The following is a 9,847-nucleotide window of genomic DNA, read 5'->3' on the forward strand; positions in this document are numbered from 1 at the left end:
AGCCAAAAAGGCTGGGCACCATTTGATATAAAGGCACTTGCTGGGATCCTGCAGAAAAAGGGCACAAAGGAGCATACCACATTGGCAGTGCTTCCTGCCATGCCTGCAACTTGAAGCCTTCAGACCCTTCTTGCATTATACTGCTCCACTCCAGAGGGGGGAGGAGCTGGAGCACAAGACCCATGTAATCAGGATCTTCAACCTATTGTCCTGCAACTATAGAAACCAAAAGCATCTGAACCGGTTGAAACTCCAGTCTCTCTCTCTCTCTCTCATCCTGACAATGCTGATAAATCAATATAATTGCAATGTACAAATAATGGCCTGTTAGCTACTATGCACAAATGGCAGCTCTTTGTGAAAGTTAAAGATCTTAGCTATTTAAAAAGTCACCAAGATATATGTTGGTGTCATTAAGCCCTAACAGCTAAGCACAAAATCTTTTTTATGGTTTTGCAGAATTGACAGGCAAAATATTAACTACAATTGTCCAAGTGCAAAGAGGGGGGAAAAACGGGGGAGCAGTTGGAAAGGCAGCAGAGAAGAAAGAAAAAAAATGTAATTCACATAATATCAAAGCTAATGGGAATTATCAAAAAGATAAGAAACATAGATTATATGCACTACCATTAGCATATAGTCCTAGGGCTGACACTGTTTTGTAAAATGGACATTTGTGTTTTGAAGCATCAAAGTACGCACTTACATTTTCTTAACATGATGGTTACTCTTGTGTGTTAAAGTAATTTAAAGTTATCACAATGAATGGGGCAGAGATTGCACAGTGGGAGGCATCTTACATAATGATCAAAACAGCAGTAACTAAACAAAGCTGCAAGAATGATATGAAGAGCTACAGGAATGATTCGGGGTCTAGAAAATATACCCTATAGTGAGAAACTTAACTTTCTCTTGGATGAACTAAATAGTATAGCCATGACTGGAGATGAGACACTGGACCGGGAGGCTCGCTTTTTGTACTGAGAATTGGCTCTCAGGTGCTTCGCTGGCTGGTCTCACATGCTCAGGGTTAACTGATAACCATATGTGCAGTCTGCAAGCCATTTTCCCTCAGGTCACATGAGGTTTTTCTTTGGCTTCCTTTCAGAGTGAGGTGCAGCTCATTTGCCAGGATGGCCATTGCAGAGTGGCCATTGCATTCACACATTCCCAGAATACTGGATGTTAAGGTACTTCCAGGAATGGCAGGGCATGCCCCCGGCATGATCTCGCACGCACCAGCACCACAGCGCACAGGGGGAGACCGTTTTGAAGAGCATGCCGGCCTGTCCTGGCTGGCATAACCTCCCACGCACGATGTCTGCGAGAGTGCAACAGTGGGGGTGAAGGATCGCACTCTTCAAAATAGCATCCCTGATCCAATCTCACACAAAACCAAATCCAGTTTTGTCTCAGTACCAGCAGGGGACAAACCACCCCGAAAAAAGACAACTGCCTGGTTCAAAACTGGACAAGTGGCCTCCCTATCACCTAGGTCTAGCTCCTTAATGAATTCTCCATCATTGCAGGGGCACCTCAGTTCCTCCTGTTCTCTGCCTGTGGCACATAATGGTCTAATCTCCTGTGGATTGTAATACCTTGGTCTAATTTAGGTTGTTGGGTTAAGGTGCAGGTGCTGGGTTAGTGTGCCGGTGGTGTTGGTGGCTTGTGATATACAGGAGGTCAGACTAATGATCTGGTGATCCCTTCTGGCCTTAAATTCTATAACTCTAAGGAAATGGAGTTTAAGTGACTTGATCACAGTCCACAAGTGCCTTCATGGCAAAGAGCTGTATGAAATAGCTGGATCATCAATCTATCAGGAAAAAGGCATAAAGAGAGCCAGTGGATGGAAGCTGAAGCTAAATGAATTCAGGCTAGATAGAAGGTGAAATGTTTTTTTAACAGTGAGGGTAATTAACCACTGGAAAAACTTACCTAGTAATTTGGTTGATTCTTTATCACTTGGAGTCTTAACTTTCAAAAAGATGTGATATAGCTCAAAAAGTTATGGGCTTGATTCAGAAATTACAGGGTGAGGCTCTATGGCCTGTGTTATGCAGGAGTTCAGATTAGATCCTTCCCACATATAAAATCAACAAGTAAATTTGTCATAGGCCATGTCATGTTTGCCTGCAGGTTTGCACAGCATCTAAAACAATGGGGCCTTGATCCCAACTGGACCCTTTGACCTCCATCACAATACAAACACCAACTCGCTCACTGACATCAGCTCCCAAGCAGCTCTTCATTACTACTCTCCATCCCTAAGCAAGCACAAATACATGCTAGAACATCAGTTGCAACAATGCATCGTCTCCTTGTTTGTTCCCCTCCACTTCTAGCCAGTAGGAACAACAATTTACATGAACCCTACATTATTCCATGTGTACACAGTGAGATACACACTCATAGCCATTTGATTAACATACTGGGCAAAGCCCAGTGAAATACATAGTTCAAGAACAAAGAGCCGATGTGCTCTATTTGTTAAATATGATACTTAAATCTGCTGCATTTTTTCCTCATTCTATAATTAAGCTTTTCAAACTACCATAATTTTAAAAGTGAAACAATTGTCATACTCCATCAAACATTTTTTTAAATGGACACCCACACACAAACACACATACATGTCTTGCCTCTCCCCTCCACCCCCGCCACTGTCTTGTCATGCCCCTTTATAACATTTCCTGTATCAGTCATTGCTGTACCAGGCTATCAGTGTGAAATACGCCTTTCCTTTCCCCGCCAGCCCTGCCCCTCCCACTTGAATCATTCAGCAAAGCCAACATCCACTGCTACTGATGTCAATGTGCTGTCACAAAAACTGCCTTGTAACGTCACCTCGTGAACTGAGAAGGAGAAAGCTGAGCGATTAGGCAACAGACAGTTATGTGTGTAGTAACATCCTGGAACGCAGCAGTGAGAGGAAATAGCCATGGCATGGTAATCTGGTGGGCATTTGGTCGAATATTGTAACGGGTTTCTCATTCCACCCCACCCCGGTGGGTGAGGTTTGAAAGGAGAGGAGTGGGGGAAATGGCAGGTGAAAGTAAAAGTGTTTGCCAGTGTACTGCCTATAAAGTATAAACAGTGTTAGAGGAATAGGCTTTTTCCCAAGGGCTTTGCCTTGATTAAAAGAGGGTTGCTAGATACAATGTTGCTAATTCTTGAAATATTTGGTGTGTTTCTTAAAGCCCAGACACAGAGTCCTGCCTTTATGTGAGACTCAGCTTTCATTGTAAAAAGTGTCTAGTCCGGAGTGTTGCAAAGCAAAGCTTGAACTTGTGAACCCAAAAGGCACAAAGAGTAGAAGGCAAATAAAAGTGGCATTTTTTAAAAATGCTCATGGTTTTCTGGGGCTTGACTCATCAGTTTTGAACAATTGGGATTGGCAAGAGTGTGCAGATGCCCCTTGATGCTGCAACACATATGTTTGCTGGAGCACAGCAGCAGCTTTAACTGATTTAAAACTGATCCCAAACAAAGGTGACAACACTTTCATGCTCCAAAATATTTTTTATGAAGTCTAAAGACCAGATCCTGCACTTGGATCTGTGTGGATGCAGGAACCTGCCTGCACAGATGTATTTGAGAGGCCTGAGCCCTAAATAGTGGGGTTTCCATTATATTTTTTTAAATCAAAGCCCAGCTGTACTGCAGAACTCTGTAGTACACTGTTGCTAGATGTTTACTTCTGACCTTGAGATGGTGAGTAAATGCTGAAGATGTGTAATGTAAAATACGAGCAGAAAACACAACACAACCAACACAACCTAAAAATCTCTGCAATTCAGCATAAAGAGCAGGGGGGGAGGAGTTGTTTTGTTTGTTTGTGTTTATTTGTTTGTAAGCTTTGCAGTTCAGCTGTAAAACCTAACTGTGTCCCTTTAAGCACAGGAGGTGAGAAAAACCTTTCTACAGCCACGTTTTAAGCTATTGGATAACCAGAAGCAAAACGAAAAAGCCACACCACTTAACATAAGGCACTTGGAGGCAAGGTTATTTATAAACAAAAATCTATGAGACGAGCTATTAACATCATTTCAAACAAAGGAGTTTTAAACTGTTGTCATATTTTCCTTAAACATTTTGAGGACTCATAATTACTCTTTTGGAATAAATGTGAATGTGATTTATGAGCTACAAACACAGCCCAACAAAGTGCTGTAAAGTAATTGCCTTTATTGTTACTTTTCATTGTCCTCGTTTCTTGACCTAGAGAGACGAAAAGCAGAACTTCATCTCTTTTATATAGGAGATCCTGCAATAAGCGAACACCTGCACGGAGCTATGTTGACTGTACGGGCCCAGGGGTCTCCCTACCTGGAGCCCATTGTGGGAACAAGGTCTTGTATAGGACCAGATCCTGCAAGAGGGGGTGGTAGGTCTTAAAGGGGGCAGAACTGGCAATGTTCCACTGCACAGGGATGGCTGATCCTAGCCCTAGGGAGGCCATACAAGAGGACTCTATTCCATTCCATAGTGCAGGAGGGTGGGAAGACAACTCTGATTTACTGGCCCAACTTCATTCCCCCTCTCTTCTTTCCCTCACTAAAGGTAAATAAAGAGCAGTGCTTAAAGTGCTCTAGGTTGCAATGCATCACAGACCTGGGAGTTAAAATGTCTAGGATGCAAGCCAGGTTACCGAGGAGTGCACTTACATATATTTAGTAAAAACAACGAGTCCTGTAGCACTTTAAAAGCCCCTACTACAGGACAGACCCAACAAAGAAAACAACAGAACACCCCTGGCCATCACCTACAGTCCCCAATTAAAATCTCTCCAACCCATCATTAAGGATCTACAACCTATCCTAGCAGATGATCCCTCACTTGCTCAAGCTATGGAAGGCAGATCTATCCTTGCTTTCAGACAGCCCCCCAACATGAAGCAAATACTCATCAGCAACCGTACACCATACACGAACACTAACCCAGGAACCTATCCCTGCAACAAACCCTGTTGCCAGCTCTGCCCGTACATCGACTCTAGTGACACCATCATAGGTCCTAACCACATCAGCCACACCATCAGGAGCTCATTCACCTGCACGTCTACTAATGTAATATGTGCCAGCAATGCCCCTCTGCCATGTACATTGGCCAAACCGGACTGTCATTACGCAAAAGAATAAATGGACACAAATCAGACATAAAAAATAATAACATCCATAAACCAGTCGGAGAGCACTTCAATCTCCCAGGACAATCTGTAGCTGACTTGAAAGTTGCCATACTTCTACAAAAAAAATTTCAAAAACAGACTTCAGCAAGAAACTGCAGAGCTAGAAATCATCTGCAAACTTGACACAATCAGACTGGATCTAAATAGGGACTTGGAATGGTTCTCTCATTACAAGAAGTAATTGTCACTGTTCACACATTCTCACCTCCTAATCAATGGTTGTGAATAGGCCTCAACTACTCTAACTGAATGGACTTTGCTTATATCTACTTTCCCCATTGTTGTTCCTTACCCTTGGATATGAATATATATACCTCCTATCTATTCCTTACATTTGACGAAGTGGGTTGCAGCCACGAAAGCTTATGCCTGCAGAAATTAAATTTGTTAATCTTTAAAGTGCTACAGAACTCTTGTTGTTTTTGCTGTATACAGACTAACACGGCTACCCCTCTGGAACTTTACACATATTTAGACTCTCCTGTGAGGAAACCCCTTCTGAGTGGTTTCTTCTCCCTCCCTCCTCCCCCCTTACCCACCTCTTGGGGAAGAGAAGCCAGTTAGAGCTGATGTGGAAAGCAGGCAGAGCTCTCTCCCTCTCCGGTCAGGAGCTGACACCGTTCCCACAGGAAGGGAGGAGGGAGCAGAAGCCCAGCACCTCTGAGCGGCTCCACTCCCTCCTTCTCCCACTCCCTCTTGCAAGCAAGGGTGGGTCCTCTGCCCCTTGACCTCCCCTTAATACCTAGCCTCAGAAGAAATAAAGGGGACCCAGGTGCAACCACCCCTCAAGCCTGAGAATGGGGGTGAAGAAACCCAGGAGCTGCACGAGGAGCAGATACGATGCGGTGGTGGAAAAGACAAAATTGATTTTGGGGTTGGGAGCAGAATTAATTGCTAGGAAGAAGAGAGGCAGATGTCAGAGTGATGGTAGAGCTGCCCATTTTTTTCACACCTCTTTAAGCACTGCATAGATGCTTCTTCCACTACTTTGGTCTCTGCTGGTGCTCCAGCTCGGGGAGATGAAGGATTCTATCTCCTTTATCTGTACAAAGCACATTTAACTTTGGCTTAGCACAATAGTCAGTACGTGGCCCATAATTCAGAGATTGCAGTACTGCTGGTTGTGACTCCTTTTTTACTGGAAAACTCCTATTGAATCTATTGGGTTAGATTTGCCGGAGCATACAAGTTTCTGGCAAAATCCAAAGCCTAGAGAATGTTTGTTTGGGGAATAATGAGAAGGTACAAAAGGTAACTGCAGGTTATGTTTATAGATGTATTGTACAACAGTGAAATAGAGCAGAAAGAAAGGCACCGAAATATTCTAGTTCGATGCAGATCTCTTGTGTCACCTCTTTCTGACTGATCCTCAGAGACTCAGGTGTACCATTAATAGACTGAAGCCACATCTAGACTAGGAAAAAAGGCCACATTTAAAAAGTGTATTAAAACTTGTTTTAAAACTAGCATAGATGACATTTTCAGCCTTTTCAATCTGTTAGCTGGTCACGGTTGATCCTGTACTTCTCGCCCACCCTGAGAATACTTGTTGAGGTAAGAAAAATTTGAGAAAGTTTTAGAAATTGGATACTAAAATTATTCTTCAAAATCTCAGCTCCTTTATGCTGGGAGAGTCTGGCTGGACTATCCTTGTTCACCCAGGAACCCAGTCCCATCTTCGCCTCTCCTTTTTTTAAAGTGAAACTTTAAATAACTTTAAAAAAGCTGGAAAAAAGGGAAAGTGATTGGCAGATTAATTATTTTAATAATTTTTAGTAAAGATAGCCCCAAGCCATAACCTGGAATCCAAGCCACCACAGAACAGATATGGCAGCAGAATTTGTCATTTGGAACAATCTCTAAATTGTCCTTAATGTATGCTGTGGCTTTTGAAACGGGAAGACCATTTGACTGTTTTCCCGGAACAGTGGAAAAATTGATTGATTTCATCATTATTCTGTAAGCGGAGTTACTTCTAGGATGTTTGTCTCTTTGTATTACTTTATATTATTGTAAAAATGTAACAAGCTCGCTCACATATATATAAATTCTGATATGTGGCAGAGGATATGGGGGAGGGTGTATGTATACACATACGTGTAAATTATAGGTAAGGCTTCTAGCGTTGATTATTGTTAAAATTGCCTGAAACTTCCTCCTTTTAAACCGCTGTTGTTATTTTCTTATAACTTTGCCAAACTTTAACATTTCAGGCTGAAACTTCTCTACCGGAAAGTTGATAACCCCCCTCTCCTCCCAGAAACTGTTTAGCCATTTCCAAAAATGAGACTACAGGAAAATAGACTGTTTTGCTTAAATTAATACCCAAGATTCCTGAGTTTCACCATTCCTCTGCTGTCAGTGAATATCTGTGATACTCACTGGTAGTGTCCCATCTCCTTCTCCTGCTGGTCTACACAGAGGATGACAACTTGCTACTGCTATCACTTGCTCCATTAGCACAAGACACAGCAGTCTTCAACCCTGCTGATAACCCACATGGACGGTAATGTGATGCCACATGATCTATTTTCTGTTTTTTTCTATGGCTTTTTAAAAAACCCTAGGAAATTACACACAAAGAACTGTGTTAAAAGAACATTGTTATGAAGATTGCAAAGCCAAGCTCTCAAAAGATAGAAAATTTGGAATTTTCTAGAATTAAGTTTGCCTGTGAAAAGTTAATTCAGCTCCCTTGTGCAGATGCATTATGGCACAGTCTTTAATTAAATGATGACATAACATTTTTTCCACAAGATTGTTGCCTGATGCAGATCAATCCTGAGCACTGAAAGAGGAATAAAAACACATGTGGTCGTGTAATTAAAGACAGTAACATAATGCATACCCGCAAGGGGGCCGAATTAAGGTTTCACAGGCAACGGTCATTCTGGCATTTACTAAATTCTGAGTGCTTGACTTTGTAATCTTAATAATCTTGTTTAATGTAGGTTAGATAGATAGATAGATAATCTCATTCATGCACATGCACACACAATGCTCCATGTAGCACACTGCACTTAAATTATGTAGCTGGGGTCCCTGAATGATGCAGCACTGACCTGCAAACCCTCTCCCCCTTACAGCTTACCTCCCTCCACACCTCACTACAGAACAATCAGTATTTACGTCAATATAAATATACTTTCATTCATTCAGCTGGAGCTGGCTAGCAAAGCATAATTCAAAGTCAGAAGTTACTTTATCTATGACCTGTGTGTTTAGTTTAGAAATACTGTATTCCTGTTATACCATACTCCCTTTTTGATTTCTTCTTGGTACACAAAGAGAGGTGTGATCAAATATTTTGTCTCTGATTCTGAGACATCCTGTTCCTTTCAAACATGATGTTCTGAATGCATTTGTATACAATACAGTCATGTTTGGATGCCAGAGAGACAAGGTGGGTGAGGTAATATCTTTTATTGGACCAAGTTCCAACTTTTGTTGGTTAGAGACACAAGCTTTTGAGCGTACACAGAGCACTTCTTCAGGTCTTGACTTTGTAATCTATGGCTACTGGCATTTTTGTACTGATGTGACTGCCATTGAAGTCAATAGGATTTTTGCCATTAACTTCAGTGGGCCTAGGATTGGGCCCAATTGACAATTCTGATTTTTATGCCTCTCTTTATGGAGACTGGTCTTTCGTCAAATAACCATTCTCTTGTTGATATTATTGACTATGCCCTGTAGCCTCATTGAGACTGGCACAGCTTCCTACATATTTTGGCTTTCAGATGTTTGGAAGAAGCAGAGGAGAAGCTTAGAATGTTTCTAGAGCTACTGTTTTTAGACTCAGCCATAACTATTGGCTATAGCCTGGTCACACATAGGTGCTCTGACACCACACAGTGCCATCAGAGGGGGTGCTTATGAATAACTATACATTGGACTGCGCTTGCTTTCACTTGTGTTTCCACTCACAGATACATAATGGAACAGAGAAGTCTTAGAGCTTGTTGGTTGTATTTGGATTTGGTATTCTCAATGGGTAAGTGTAAGGCACTGAATGAATTTTCTTTGGGAACATAAATGCCAGTAGCTTTGGAAACAGCTTCCATTATGAAGTTGTATTGATACCCCCAGATGTTTGTTTCCCGAGGTTTGCCTCAGTTATTCTTGCAAGATTAATCCACTAGTGAACCAGTTTCAGCCAATAACATCTTGTCCCGAGCTATATGTCCTATTTGGCTGCTGAACCACTGTCCACGCACTTTTAATGTGTTTTGTAAATACTTCACTGGCGTCTGCAGTTGTTCTGGGTACATACATCTTTTATAAAAGTCTACACCTGCTCCAGGTCACTGCCAGTTTTTCAGCCTATACCATGGCTCCACAGTTTTGGGTAAAACTGTGGCTTAACAAAGGCAGGCATATCTGACAGTGTGAAGTGTCTTCCTGACCTAAGGGCATAGCATTGTACAGAGACAGTCTTGCTCAAAGCTACAAATGATTTATTATCAACTAGAGCTTCTGATCGGATAACATTATTTGTGCTGGGATGTGCTATAATTAGTTCGAACCAGTTTGTTAAAAAGGAACACAATGTTCTGTGCTTATTTATGTTTTCTGCTATCTTCCCCTCAAGAACTAATGTTATTATCTTTCCCTCTTAGGCCAACGATGGACAGAATATTGGTTGTTCACACCTGC

The sequence above is a fragment of the Emydura macquarii genome, unplaced genomic scaffold (assembly GCF_026122565.2).
Source record: "Emydura macquarii macquarii isolate MOO-44397 ecotype Brisbane River unplaced genomic scaffold, CSIRO-AGI_Emac_v2 contig_3477, whole genome shotgun sequence".
NCBI lineage: Eukaryota > Metazoa > Chordata > Testudines > Chelidae > Emydura > Emydura macquarii.